Source organism: Rhinolophus sinicus, linkage group LG02 (assembly GCF_036562045.2).
Source record: "Rhinolophus sinicus isolate RSC01 linkage group LG02, ASM3656204v1, whole genome shotgun sequence".
In the NCBI taxonomy this organism is placed as follows: domain Eukaryota; kingdom Metazoa; phylum Chordata; class Mammalia; order Chiroptera; family Rhinolophidae; genus Rhinolophus; species Rhinolophus sinicus.
The window spans coordinates 16,628,372-16,644,436 of NC_133752.1; the positions used below are offsets into that span (position 1 = coordinate 16,628,372).

General features: G+C 38.8%; 1 long non-coding RNA gene across 1 annotated transcript in view; it reads left to right on the forward strand.

Moving 5' to 3' along the window:
* The window catches only part of LOC109453846 (uncharacterized), a 47,423-nt gene extending 33,202 nt beyond the window's left edge, over positions 1–14,221 (forward strand). Inside the window, exon 4 of the long non-coding RNA XR_012492793.1 lies at positions 12,261–14,221. This is a non-coding gene — a long non-coding RNA (uncharacterized LOC109453846). The remainder of the gene's footprint in view (positions 1–12,260) is intronic.
* The last annotated feature ends 1,844 nt before the right edge of the window (positions 14,222–16,065 follow it).

The following is a 16,065-nucleotide window of genomic DNA, read 5'->3' on the forward strand; positions in this document are numbered from 1 at the left end:
CCCAGCATCACAATGTCCTTTTAAACAAGTACTAGGTATTCCACTGCCTGATAGAAATTGTATCATAACTTATCTCCTATTGATAGATATTTTAGGTGATTTCCAAATTTACTAAACTTCAGTGAACATCTTTGACATGTATTTTATACTCTTGCCTTAATGTTTCCTTAGAATATGTTCTTAGAGGTGGAATTTATAGCTCAAAGAGCATGTGCATTTAAAGTTGTGATAACTATTTCTAATCTGCTCTCTAGTAGTGTTATATTAATTTGTATCATTTCAATTATCTTGGGTGTATATCTAGGAGTGAAATTGATGGCTCATTCGGTAAACCTATGTTTAAGTTTTAGAGTAACTTTCAAAAGGTTTTCCAGAGCAGTTGTATATAACCATTTTATATCCCATCAGCAATGTATGAGAGTTCCAATTTTTCCATATCCACATTCCCACTTGTTGTTATCTGTTTTTGATGATAGCTATACTCTTAGGTGTAATATGATAATCTCATTTTGGTTTTGATTTGCATTTCCCTGATGACTGATGATGTAAGTATCTATTCATGGGCCAATTGGCCATTTGTATCACCTCTTCTTTTAAGAAATATCTATTCAAATCCTGTGCCCATTTTAAAAATGGGTAATTTGTCTTTTTATGAAGAGTCCTTTATATATTCTGAATACTAATTCTTTATCAGATATGTGACTTGAAAATATTTTCTCCCATTCTATGGGTTGTCATTTCACTTTCTTGATAGTGTCCTTTGAAGCCAAAAAGTTTTAAATTTTGATGAAATCCCATTAATCTATCTTTTTTCTTTGGCTGCTATATTTTATGTCTCATGTCTAAGGCACTGTTGCCTAATCCAAAATCAAGAAGATTTATCCCTACATTTTCTTCAAAGATTCTTATAGTTTTAAACTCTTCTATTTAGGTCTTTAATCCATTTTTGAGTTAATTTTTATGTGTAGCATGAGATAGGGGTTCAACTTCATTCTATTGCATGTGGATATCCAGTTGTCCCAGACCATTTATTGAAAATGCTAATCTTTCCCCACTGAATTATTCTTGGCACCCTTGTCAAAAATTAATTGACCATAAATTGGTTTATTTCCAAATTCTATTCTATTGACCTATTCCTCATGCCAGTACCACACATTCTTGATTATAATAGTTTTGTAATAATTTTTGAAATTGCAATGGATAAGTCCTCCAAATTTGTTCTTTTTTTCCGGAATTGTTTTGGATATTCTGGGTCCCGGTCCCTTGCATTTCTTTCTTTATTTCTTTTCCTTTTTTTATTCTTGAAACATGCCTGTGCTCTTTAAGACAACTAAAGGGGAGAAAAATCCTATCGCCTCTTCAAGTTTCTTCTTTCCTACATTCAAATAACACTTAATGAATACCTCAGAAGTGCCAGACACTGGGCTACATTGTGCTGGAAACACAATGGTGGATGAGATATTAGACACTTGCCCTAGTGAAGCTCAAGTTTTTCTTACTTTCTTCTCAAACAAAGGGATTTGTGGTGGAAAACAGGGATTGGATAGCCAGGCCCCACTCCCCGAACATACAATACTACCATGACAACTATATCATTACCCTCAACTAGGATCAAATCTTGCCCACCTACTTCTTGAGACTTTAGTGGGGCAAAGACAGAGAAAAGGGGAAAATAAAGATGAAGATGAATGAAATAACTCTTTGCCACTTCTCCTTACTTCAGGTACAGCGTAGGCACTGCCCAATCTGATGGCAACTATAAATTGTTGTCCCTCCTATAGGGGTACTATTTGGCTCAGATAGCCCCGTTCTTGCCCCTCATCCTCCAGAATGGACACCTTTTCCTGGAACTAGTGAGGAAAGGATGTGTTTTTTTTCTGCTGGGTTTGCTGAGATGACAAATGTTGGTAGCTATCCTGTCACCATTAGAGATCAGCCTCTCTGCAAATGGAACCACTTTAGAGGAAAGCAGGCAAGACACAAGATATGCAAACCAATCCTTTGACAACATTCGAGCTCCTGGATCCAGCCATACCTGAGGTCAGCATTTTCAGTTATATGAGCCAATCCATTTTCTTTTTTTGGTTAAGAAGTTAAGCTGAATTTCTGATATTGAAATCAGAGAGTCATATCAACCCCATATATTCCCCTTTTTAAAGTTCTAATGCCAAATAAGCCATATCCCCTACATGGGAAGGGAGAAAGGTTTGTATTTAAGAACTGAGAGTAAACCCGAGGAAGTAAAATGACACTCATGGGGGATCGTACCAATTTCCTAAGCACCAACTCCTGAAATTATCACCCTTTCTACTCATACTCACAACCACAATTTTTAGAAAAGCATGAACAGCCACAGAAGAGGAATTAGCCACCAGGATCCATGGAGAGACACCAGTATGCTGAGTATCTTATTTCTCCACCAAAAAGATTTAGTATTAGAAAGCTACAGTGAAGTCTCATATCCCTAAAGTTCATTACAGCCATAAAAAGCACCATCATATTTTCATGAGCTATTAAAACAGTTGAAAATAAAGCCCGTTTGGTATCCAATATCTCTTCACATGATCATATTTTTTCATGTATGTGTGAAGCAACAAAATTTGATTAGCTGCAGTACATATCTTTGTAACTGATTCAGATTTCCACATTCTCTTTCACATTCTAAAATAATAAGCTACAATTTCTCTAGCCATATAATTTATAAATTACATAGACTTCTATCATAACATGAAATACATTCTCTTGGTGTCTCCCCTTCGCCTTTCTCAACTGTCTTTCATTTTAATCATTCTTGATGAAATCTCCACACACATTGAATGGCATTGGCATAAGAATGATATAAAGGGAGGGTGTTGACATTTATTTGGCACCTATGATGTGCCTATCATGTCACGTTACTTTGTTTTATACTGACCCTAACCTTTAAAACAGGTGTTATTGCCCCCATTTTTCCATGGGAAAACCTTTACCCAAGTTTAAACAGTTATAAAAGAGCTGTTATGGCAGAAACTGTTAGTTGTTCCTCCGTAACTATTTTGCTTCTTCTCTTTGCTGGTTGAACATGCTTCTCATTAAAGAAATTGAAAATGCTGACTACACTTTATCCCAAACTTCCTTGCTAGTAGAGCAGGAGCATATGGCCCAATCTACCCAATGGGGACTGAGGGAAAGTCTGCTGAGGACTTTGGGGAAAGTTCTCTCCCTGATTAAAAAATAAAATAAAATACATACACACAAGAAAGACCCTCTTTCCACCTACTTTCTGTTTTTGATGAGGTCTGTAACGATGGGACACCTGGAGTTGCAGCAGCCTTGAGACTATGAGGGTACAAACCCAAAGATGAAGTTAAATACTCTGAAACTCTCTAAAGATGGTGCAAAGGAAAAGTGGTACTTAATGACATTCTCAAACTCCTCATTTAACTAACCCTGGAACCCCTCTAACTCAGGACTTAGAACAGTGCCTGGTACATATTAGGCAATTAACAAACATCTATTGAATGAATATGTGATTCATTTGATGTTCAGTTCCACTAAATAAAGTTCAAGAACAGGAAAAACGAATCCAAGGTGATAGAAGTCAGTGGTTACCTCTGGGCAGGGGGGATGGTTACTGATGGGGAAAGGACTTGAGGGAATCTCCTGGGGTGATGTGACCCAAGAATACACTCCTGAAGTGTGGATTTTTCTATAGAAATTTTTGAAAAGAGTTTATATACAAAGATAGTCATCACAGAATTTACAATGAAAAAATGGAAACAACCTAATTATTCAACAGCAAATTAAGCAAAGTATAATACGCATAGTCAATAGAATATTATGCAGCCATTAAAAATTAAGCTCAAGAAAGCTGCTGACAGTGTTCAGTGGGGTATGATGAAATCAAAATTGCAAATACTTTGAGACTACAACCATGAAAAACAAAACAAAAAAATGTAAACTTATGCCTACAGAAATAAAATCCCTGAAACGGTTTGCGTGTAAAAGACCATTATCAATGTCTGCCTCTGAAGAATGTGAATTGTCAAGGGCATGTAGGAGTTGGGATCATTAGGGGGTTAGGGAGAGGATGGGGACTTTCAGTTTTTGCTTTTTAACTCTGTATTTGATTTTTTTACAACGAATATGCATAATTTCATGATAAAATTTTAATTCATTAAAAACAACTGGAAGGAAATTTATAAATTGTTAGCAGTGGTTGTCTTTGGATAATGGGACTTGGGACATTTTTTGATGTTGTCTTTGGCTTTATACTTTCTAAGATATCTATGATGAGCATACATTTCTTTATATATGAAAAAAAAACTTCAGTGAGATGATGGATTTGAAAGGACTTTGTAATCTGTGAAGCGCTTCAATTATAAAAGTGGTTTTACTACTATGAAACATATTAAGTGCTGGCAATGCCATTTGTAAGGGCAGATCTTCTATCTAACCACCTAAGCAATCAATTTTTGCCGCAGCTGCCACCTTTGGAATGTGAAAGGGAAGCTGGGCAAACCACCACCCGCCCACTCAGAACAATTGTAATGCTTAAGAGTTTTTCTGGCAAAACTGCAGATATTAGATTAGAAAAGCATTTCATGGGGCTGTGTTTCTCAACTCAGGCTGTACATTAGAATAACGTGGAGAGTTTTTTATAATGCCCACCTCCAGAGATTAGAATTCAATTGCTTGGGCTGAGACTGAGGCAATGGATATTTTTAAGATATTTGCCAGTTAATGCTAATAACCAGAGTGGAGAGTGATACCTTTGGGTGATGAGGATAAATTCTCTATATCGAGTGCAGGAAAAAGTTCCAAAACTTCTCTGGGAAAGTTTAACTCTCTAACCAAAAAATCCAGAAAAACTCTACTTTCTTCATGTCAATGTGTTTAGTTTTTTGTGTGTTTTTTTTAAAGTAAGATTTTAACCACCATTTCTATATTTATAGTTTACATGTGGTATATAATGGAGATAGTCTCATTTGATTATCTTATTGACTTGCCATAATATATGTAATCTACAAAGAGGTGTTACTGCCTGACCCTTCTGGGAGGTAAGTAGGTAGAAAAACCATTATTTACATTTTTCCCAGGAGGGAATTGAGAGAGAAGAGTCAGAAGTTTCTCAAGATCAAATAACAGCAAACTTGAACTCAAATACTCCTCCCTCCAACTATAACATGCTTGTTTAGAGAACTGGCTTATATCTTTGAGTCACCAATGATATTACACTATGACAAAAAATTTGAAAAAAACCCTTGCCTGCTTCTTTTCCCATTGTATCTTCAGAACCTACAAAGCAAAGTGAACATATTCTGTGTATGTTTTATGCATGGAATTGTGCCATCCAGTAATACTGCCAAGGACAGCTCTGGACACCTAAGTGAGTGGATATTTAATGAAAGAATGAATGAGTATATCCTCCAAGATAACATTACTCCCATTTGTCTTAGTCCTTTTGGGCTGTTATAATAAAATACCGTAGATTGAATGAACAACAGGCATTTATTTCTCACAGTTCTGGAGGCTGGGAAGTTCAAGATCAAGGTGCCTACAGACTCAATGTGTGGTGAAGGCTCACTTCCTGGTTCATAGACACAGTTTTCTCAATGTAACCTCACATGGCAGAAGGGATGAGGGATCTCTCTGGGGTCTCATTTATAAGGACATTAATCCCATTAATGAGGGCTCCACCCTTGTGACCCAATCACCTCCCAAAGGCCCCACTTCCTAGTATCTCACATTGATGGTTAGGATTTAACATACGAATGTTGGGAGGACACAAACATTCAGTCTATAGCACCATTTTACAGAGGAGGTAACTGAGACACCACAAAGGAGAGTACATGCTTGAGGTAACAACTTGGAAGAGACAGAACTAGAAGGAAAGAGAACTCATGGCAGCCAACCTTGTACTCTTACCCACAATACTAAACTACCACCTGGTTGTAGTTTTTAAAGACCAAGCTCTAAGGACAACAGTCTTAGAGATAATTTATGTGGCAACTCTTCTCTAGATATTGTACACAGATATTTTAATAGGAATATTGAGGAGGAGTTGGCAGCAGTGATTTGCTATTATAGTGTCGTATTGGAAACGATTCATTTTATTTAAGATTTACTTCCAAAATCCTTAGTCTGACTAATGACAACCTTCTGAAATGATTTTTTTAAAAAACAAAATGATTTCGCCTCCTGAAAAATTCATATAATGTAGTATATGACAGATTGCCATAGTCATATATTTAGATCCACAATTACCAGATACAAATAAAAGAGAGCTGGAGAGAAGATATCATACATGCATTTAATCAGGAAAGAAAAAGACCTCCCTAATCAGTGTCTTGCAAAACCATTAACCAAAGTCCTAAACTGAAGCTCAAATAATTGAAAAATGAAAATGATCCATCTATTCCTGACAGGGAGATTGCATTCTCATAAAAAAAAGTTGAATGCATATATGGATGAAAAGGATTGACACTGCCATTTGGTAATTGCCTAAATAACAGTCATAAACAAATGGAAGAAATAACTAAGTTGAAAGCAGAAGTTGGAATACCCCCATCATTGTCAAGAGACCACAACACATTCATCCAGAATTTTGATGCTTAAATCATTAGTTAGGTGGAATAGAACTGACAGTGGCAAAACTCATTACAATTCATCCATCCATTGTCTGTTCATACATCCATCCACTCATCTATCCATCCACTATGTTGAACCACATGCGATTGCCATCATTGGGCTGCTTTTGACTTATAAAAAAGGAAACTTCATATGGTTGAATACAAATATTCAATTAATACTTACTGAACATTTCTACCCTGTTCAACACACTATGCGAGGATGGGGGAGTAAGGGTTGAATAAGAAATACTCTCCATCTCTGCACACCCCCAGTGGGAAAAACAACTATTTATAAGAGAGCTATGAATGTGCGAAGTGTTATGGGATTATATTGATAGGGATGCACTGGAAGAACATACAACAAATTGTCAGTAGGCACATGGTTGGTAGTTTGTAACATTATTTTTCCTTTTGCTTAGCTCTGTTTTAAAACTTTTTATTCAATGAACATGCATTATTTTTGTAATTAATAGTTTTCTGAAAATGTATTATACCATGACGTTTGCAGAATTAATGGCTATTGATAGATATGTGTAAGACAAAGGATTTAAAAGTTAAAATAGATGAAGCATCCTAGGTAAAATAGTAAGTGGAGACAATATCCAAACAGGCAATGGCCAGACTGTATATGAAAATAGAACTCTGACCCACAAACTGTAACAACCTGCCCAGGAAACCAACCTATTATCTATAGAAATCAGCCCAGGAAACTAATCTGCTATAATATCTATGTCAGACCACTCTCTCTGTCAACCAGCCCAGGAAGCTAAACAGTAATCTCTGTAGCAATTGGCCTAAAACAGCCAGGACTTGATTAATAAATGAGCTTTCCTAATTTTTGTTCCGACTTCCAACTTAGGACCAACCAGAGAGAGCCCGATCTGTACCCCCAACCAATCACCTAGGCTGCCCCACTTCTCCTTAGCCCACCTCCAGCTTCCCCAGGCCAACAGCCTCTTATCAGGGTGTACCTGATGCCTTCGCTTTGTTTCACTCTACACTTTCTCACTCCTTTGCCTGCCTTTGAGTCTCTGCCAAAACATGAGTGATGGTAGCTGACTCCCTTACTACAGCAAACTCTAAATAAAGACACCTTGCCTGTTCCCATTTGGTTGGTCTTCATTTACTTCCACAGAAGAGAAAAAGAAATGAATTCAGGAATGAGCTTAGCACACAGAATGCAAATGACAAAGCATATACATTTATTAGAAATAAGCATTATAGCAACTTTCCATACCCCACTAACCACAGGGACTAGCTGGTTTCTAATTAACTGCAGGAGATAAAGTTATTTTACCTCTTTCTGTTTCCTTCCAAACATCCCCCTTCCAGCATACTTTACCTCCCTGACCCTTAATCTGAAAAGGAAAATCTAGAACAACCATGTGCCTCTGTTTTGGTTTGACCTTTGAAGGCAGAGTCAGAATCAGGAAGACCTAAGAACCAGATAGAATCACTCCATGAGGGAAGGGAACATGTCTGTTCAGATCCTTTCCACGTGCCCAGTTGAATGACTGAAGTAAATATGCAGATGGATACATGCAGGGCATAAACACCATGTGGTACCTGCAAGAACACAACTCAAAGGACTAGGTCATATCAAAAATCCATCTTGCTTCCCTGAAGTTCCTGAAACAAGGCACAGAGAAAACCTATGCTCCAACACATCAAATGTGGCCCAAATAGACTGGCTACACAGGAGCCAAAGATTGGGGTCGTCGCTCCCTAGTAATTTGTCCTATGATGCCCAGTGCTTAGTTGGATACAGCTGCATTTCTAAATTTCATCTTTCTCTCGTGCTCACTGGATAGTAAACATGAATTGCTATTAATAATAATTTTCCACTGCACATCCAGAACAATCCATCCAGAGAAAATTGGAACTTCTTCTTTGCTGAGGTCCGGTCCCATCAATTTGATGCTCATTTGATAGAAAGGCCATTGAGCAAAATTAATGTACCCAAACAAATAGAGTTTGTCCTTGTAACTGATTCAGAGTATGACAGGAAACAAGAAGGCTGCTGTAATAGCCTCCTCTGGGAAATTTATTTCCAGAACATTGAGTTATTTTCTTCTACACTACCAGATTACATTAAAATCTTTTTTTAAAAAAGGAAGGAAGAAAAATAAAACTTAGTTGTCTGTTTTCATAGCAATCACTTTGAGATCTAGCTTCATTTAAATTCACTTGTTATTGTCCAAGTCAAATACTGTTATAATCTCAGGGTTATTTTACTCCCTTCTGTTATATTTTTTCCCATTTTCTTCACACCAACCCCAGCATGTTTTACTCCCAGCCTTTTAACCTGAAAAGGAAAATCTAGAGCCACCATATGTCACCAATGAGGGAGCATGAGCCTGTTTAAAATACGAATATATCTTGACATGAGATAACACTTTGGACTGTTATCCAAAACTTCTGGTCATCTTTTTTTCTGCATGTTGGACAGGTCAATGATGGTACCTGCCTCAATCTCAGTCACCGGAAAAGAAAATAAATGCCTCTCCCAGTCTCTGGAATGTTCTATTCCATGTGATTTGACTGCCTCCTGACTCCCTCCATCACAGCCAATTAGACCTAAAAGCAGCCAGTTCATTGGCTAATCTGTGAAGGCATGAAATCGGAAAAAACTACATACTGTGTGATTCCAACTATATGACATTCTGGAAAAGGCAAAACTATGAAGGCAGTAAAAGGATCAGTGGTTGCCAGGGGTTAGAAAGGAAGAAGGGATGAATAGGCAGAGCATGGAGGATTTTTAGGGCAGTGAAAATATTGTGTATGCTACCATAATTAGGGATTCACGTCGTTATGCATTTACCCAAGCTCACAGAATGTACAACACCAAGAGTGACCCTAATGTAAACTGTGGACTCTGGGCGATAATGATGTGTCAATGTAGGTTCATGGATTGTAACAAATGGACCCCACTGGTGCAGGATCTCGATATTGGGGGTCCGTGTGTGGGCACCAATGGTAAATGACAAATCTCCGTACCTTCTGATCAGTTTTGCTGTGAACCTAAAACTGCTCCAAAAAAATAAAGTTTACTAAAAAACAAAACAAAGTAAAAACAAAACAAACAACAGCAAAAAAAAAACAAAACAAAAAAACAGGGACGAGAAGCCCTATCCAAACAAGAAAGATTATAGCAAAAGAAGCCAACCAGCTGCCTTAATCAGAAATTAGATTTGGAAAATATGAAGTGTCAGCTGGGTGGCAGGAAGAGACACTGAAAACTTTCAAAGAGAAGGCATGCGTGAGCCCATATTACCCAGAAGCAGTCAGGAAGGCATGAACTGACGAGGAGCTATTGGTGCACAGCAGCAGGAGAAAAAGAGCAGAAGAGATAGGGCAGAGCTGAGTCAGCAGGATGGCAGGGTATTGGTGACCACTGGTGACCACGGGCTGCTGAGGAGCAAGGAGAGAACCCAGTTCCTGGTCGGGTTTCCCACCGGCTCTGCAAGACGGCAGTTCCTGTCACGTGAGCTTCCCATCATCATGTGTCTTTTTAAAAAATCACAAAACCCTATTGCAGGAACCTGAGTCTGCCTCTCTTTTTTAATGCAAAAGTACTGAACACACATATTCTAAAAACTAAACCTCACCACATCTGGTGGATCTGAACCTTCCTGCTCAAAGAGGAGTAGCAAATGGAGAGGAACCTGAGGTTTCAGGCAGGAGCCGTGAGTTCTAATCCAGCTCTGCCGCTAACGGGTGTGGTAATCGTAAGTAAGGGGCTTATTATCTCTAAACCTATTACTTCAACAGTAACGTGGAGTTGGGCGAGATGCACTCACTTGGAAACTATTGAGTGCCTGCTACGTGGCAGGGTCTGTGCTAGCCGATGTGTGTAACAGGACCTCAGCTCAGTGTTTGCTATTCAGGCTTATGTTCTAGTTAGTAAACAGGTAAACAGGTCATTATAAAATTGTATAGTGTTAGTACTATGTTTAGAGAGTTTCATTTGGAGGTAACAAGGAGAGGCACCTAATCCAATTGGAGAAGGAGGCCATCACAGAAACCTTCCTGGGGACATTGAGACCTGGATGAGGGGTAGGTGCTTCCTAGCTAGACGGGAGAAGGAACAAAATGGTCCGTGTGATGGATAGTGGTACGTGTCTACGTGGTTAAATTATTGTGCCCGTTTACTCAATCAAATTGTAATTTGGTGTTGCCGTGAGGGTATTTTGGAGACGTGGTTAACATCTACAGTCAGTTAACTTTAAGTTATAATAAAGAGTCGAAGCATGCTGTGTGACTCCACTGGGAGAGGGCTTTTGGAAACGAGTGCCCAGTTTCCTCCCGACTTTATCTATCTGTCTTTTCCCTTTGCTGATTCTGCTTTGTGTCTTTCCACTACAATAAATCATAGCTGTGAATACGACTCTATGTCGAGTTCTGTGGGTCCTCCTAGTGAATCATCAAACCAAGGCATGCTCTTGGGGACCTCTGACATAGGTTGTCTTGGTGATATTTGGGGAGCAAATACTACCAAAGAGAATTTGGGGGTTAATGGTTCTCACTGCAAAATGTATTTACAGAACTCCTTTAAATATAATATTATTCATTCATTTTTTTTCATTAATTCATAAAACTTTTGTTAAGCGCATACTATATTCTAGTCACTCTCCTAGGAACTGGAGGGAGTGAGAGAGAAATACAGAGGCGAGAGCTTCACATCTCTCTTTCCAGGAGCTCACAGTTTCATCACATTTTTGAATAGAGAAATAAACTTCAGCAAGAGAGGGCTCCATCAAAGGTCAGAGCAAGGATTTGGGGAGGAAACAGGACAGAGACATGATGATCTCTAATTAGGAAACTGGGGACAGTTGCAATTTGACATCAAACTAGGATTTAGAGGCCAGATCGATGTTGCTCAAGTCAAGAAGAGGATAAGGATATCCTGACAACACTAAAGACACAGAGGCATGACATAACTGGTTCTAGGAGTGGGGACAAGGTGGCTGCCGCTGGGATGCTGAGAAACAAGGTTTATGTCAGAGGTTAGAGCCCAGTCTGTGAGAGGAATTACATGCCACAGTCAATTTTCAGGTTTTTGTTTTTTTGGTGAGCAAACGACTAACATTAGAAGTTAGTGACAATGATCAGAATTGTGATTTAGAAAGAACCTTCCGTGGGTTTCCCAAGAGAGGCCGCAGAATAGAATGGCCAAGAGGTTGGAGCCAGACCACCTGCGTCCCAACACTAACTCTGCCACTTACTGCATCTGGGTGATCTGGGAAAAGTTATTTAACTTTTGTATGCCTTAGTTTCCCCGAGTGCAAAGAGAGGCTAATAAGAACCCCTGTCTCAGTGGGTTGTTGTGAAGGTGTATATGCTAATAAACTCAAAGCACATGGAACAGCATCTGGCTCTCAATAAACTGTAGCCTTCATTATTACTGCACTAAAGCAAGTGTTTGTTTCACAAGCATTTTATTTGCATGTAAATTTTTGAGAACAGATTCTGCTGAAAGCCAGATCCAGCATTAGTATAAGATAAATTTTGGGGATGACAGGAAAGTGGGAATTAAGTTGTTCCTAAATATGTCTGTATTCAAATCACAACATATACATGTAAACGTTGAAATGGAACAGAATACAAAGATTGGGGGTCTCATCTAAAGGATCTCTGTGCTTTCTCAAGGTAAGAAGAGTCTGTGAAGCAGAAGCCCACTGCAGCTCGCTGAACAAAGCCAAGACAGATCTTCAACCGAGTGGCTAGTGTCAGACTGACTCAAAGGCTAGTGTTCTCTCTGTTTTCCGTGCTTACGGATTGCATGTCACTTGAGTCATAACCTTAAATATCAACCACCTTTGATTAAGACTTTCACCTAAGTCAGATAGTTCTTGTTCCTTTTTTTCATTGTTATAAAAATCTTGTAATGTGCTAAAAATCATTTTTAATGTATTTAAAAAAAAAGTCCAACAGCTAAAAAATGTATGCAGAAATAGAAGCTTCACAATTTCCATATAGAAGGGATTTAGAGGTAGCCATGTATTTGGAACATTCTTCTCCCAAGTAGTAACATAATAGCCATCACTTTTACCCTCAATTCTGTCAATTCTTGCATTGAGTGTTTGACAATTATTTGTTTCTTGTGGCTATTGGCATTCCTTGGCTTCCTCGGCTTGTGGCCAAATCACTCTAACGTGTGCCTCATCGTCACATCTGCCTCCCTGTGTATCCTCTCCTCTTTGTCTCAAAACTTCTCTCTGCCTTTCTTTGCTAAGGACACTTGTCATTGGATTTAGCACCAGCCAAGATAATCTGAGATGATCTCATCGCAAGATCCTTCACTAAATTACATCTGCAGAGATCGTTTTTCCAAATAAGATAGTATCCACAGGTTCTGGGAATTTGACATGGACATAACTTTTGGGGGAACCACTATTCAACCTACTAAAACCACCTTATATAAAAGAGTGCCCACCCATTCTATAAAAGAGTGTGCACCCACCCACACCACCATCATTTAGTACTCACCCTGCATTATTCTTTTTCATAGCATTTGTCATCATTTTACATTCTAATGTGCTATTAGTTACTTGTTGTTGTTCGTCTCCCCCATGAGAATGGAAGACTCATGAGAAAAGAGATGTGTTTACTCTTTTTTTTAATGGTTTAAGTTTCAGCTGCTCATCGCTCACAAATCAATAATCAAGAAACAAGGTTGGTAGAAAAAAAAAGCAGATTTGTTCAAAATGCTAGCATACTGGGAGGACAGCGGACGCCTGTCCAAAGGCCATTTCCTCGTTCCTAGAATGGTCAGAAGTTTTTATATACATACACAAGAAGAAACAGAACAAAGGAAAGGGGGAGTTAGTCATGTGACTCTCCTGGGGCCTGGGGAGTTAGTCATGTGACTCTCCAGGGGTCTGGTTTGTTCTGCGATGGTTATCTCGAACCCGGTCTTAGGGGTGATTGATACGTCATCTGACAGAAAATCACCATCCAGAATTGCAGCCTTGTTCCCAGTATCCTGATGGCTGAGGGCTGACTCAGTTTCTTGCAAGTTAGTGTTCTGTTGATTAACAAGATTAATGAGGTATGCATGTAGCCTTGGGAAAGCAGAGCAATTAAATCATCAGTGAGGGAAAGAAATAAAGAATAGGAAAAAAATAATAAACTACAAAATAAATTAAATCAAACTATGATTCAGTAAAAAAGCTAGATTGTTAAATCCTTGAAAGTCTACTGTCACCCTTACACTTTCTCCCCAGCACTAGAATAGCACCTGGCACAATTCATTTGATGAATGAATGAACAGAGGAGGTAGGAAACCTTCTTGAGTCTGAGTTTGCTTAGTAAGCATGGTTTTCTACTTACAGCATATATTCATTTGGGGTGTCTTGGGGGGAGCAGGATTGCTGATGGAGCTCAACCAGGACCAATAAGACACCCCATCGTCCTGCCACTTGTATAGAGAGAAAGCAGATCTCGTGCCCACCTCAGTCTCTACTCTCCCATTCCCTCTCCAAAGGCAACCAGTTATCACTCTTCCGTGTATATTTCCAAAAACATTCAGTGCAAGTATATGCATCTAAGATTGAGACTAACCTTCAACAGTGTTATACGGTTATATGTTGAGTTCATTTATTAGAGGAATCAAACATTTGTTTAAAATGTCTCTTTAAACAAAAGTTCTGATCCTTTGGGGAAGGCTTTGGACTCAAATTTCCAATTAAATCTGAACTCTAACCCATACAGCCCAGACCCGAAAGTCTCCTAAATCTCTAAGCTCATTTTGTGTCATGATCCACCCTCTGGCATCTAGACAGAGAAGGATGAGGTGATCAAGACCTTCAGCCCGAGGGCTGAACATTTTGGCATGAGATTTGTACTGAAAGGCAGCACAGTGAGGCCCTGGACCACCTTCAGGACCTCGTGTCTTGCTTCCCCCTCTCACCACCTCCACGCCGCCACTCTGCTCCCCAAAGATCTCCAGTGCCTAATGCACACCAAGCACTTCTCGGAGCCTTTGCTCAACCTGCCCCCCTGCCAGGATTACCCTTTCCTTCATTCTTTCTATGAACCGTTCTTTCTCATCGCTCAAGTCTCCACCCAAATGTCATCTGTCCTGCGAAACTTTCCTTGTACCAGAAATTTTGGGTGAGATTTTACATCAGCCAAGCCTCTCCCCTTTCCTAATCTTGGCCCCTCTTATTTGCTTTCATAGAAGCCTGTACTTCCTCCACACAGCTCTCAGCATACTGTATTGTAATTGCCTATTCATTTATCTGTAAGTTCCATCTCATCATGATCTCCCTGAGGGCAAGAACTTTGAAATCTTTGCTGAGTTATGTGAGTTTTTCTAGTAAATTATAGAACCTGAGAAGGTCACAGAGCCCCCAAATTTGTAGCCAGTTGGTCATAAATGGGGGTGGCCTGGGGACCTGCAAAGTGTGGCTGGCATCTGAAGTGATGGCAGTCTTATGGAAGACTGATCCCTTAACTTGTGGGATCTGTGCTAACTCTGATGGTTAGTGCCAAAACTGAATTATAGTACACCAGTTGGTATTGGAATGCCTATCCTGAGTCTTCTAGTGGCTCCTTGCTCCCAGGTATAAAAGAACCTGAGTCTTCCCACAAAGATTGAATTTGAAATACAGGTGTTGGCAAAGCCGCCTTTAACAGAGGCCTCATAAAGTATCAGCAGTGCTTCATGTCTTTTCTTATTAAAGGTGATGGTGATATTGGACATGGTACATTTAGGCCTGTGTTAGAATGTTCTGTATACATAGGTATTGTAGAGTGAAGTTGTAGAGAGATGACACATTTAAGTTAAAAGATTTTGTCTCTTCTAAACACTAATATCAAAGAATGGACCCCCTTAGGGAATATTCCATGGGAACAAAGTAAAGAAAGTATCTGTGAGAAATACTGAAGGCAGCAGAGCCTTAGAATTCAAAACTGAGATGCTGACACGGGGTATTTTAACATGTTGATGTGAATTGAAAAAAGTCTGTTTGGGCTGGTTGATTTGATAATGAAAGCTGGCTTCGCCAATTAACTTTTAAATTATATGTGTACATACATTGAATGAGAGAAATCTGTAGTTCTAAAGTGTTTAAAAAGATACTTAAAGCATTTTAATACATAATATATTGGCAAAAAGTTGTGGAAATGTTAATATCTTTATTTTCTTAACTCTGAGTTTAAAAAATAAGGTGCCTTGAAATAAAAGTTATATACAATTAAAATTTTAATGTCTTTTAAAAGCCTTTTTGGTATACTTCCCAGAAACTGAGAAAGGAGAACCTAAATGAGGTACCTGATGACAGATCACAAAAAATATTTTTGGTGATAGAGTACCATGTGATTTTTAGCATATACCTTGGAAGGAGAACAACGATTTGATACTGCTATTACAAGATGTTTTCCATCTTCACATATTTATTTGGACAGATTTTCTCACTCTTCATGTCTATAAAAACATAAACTACAAATA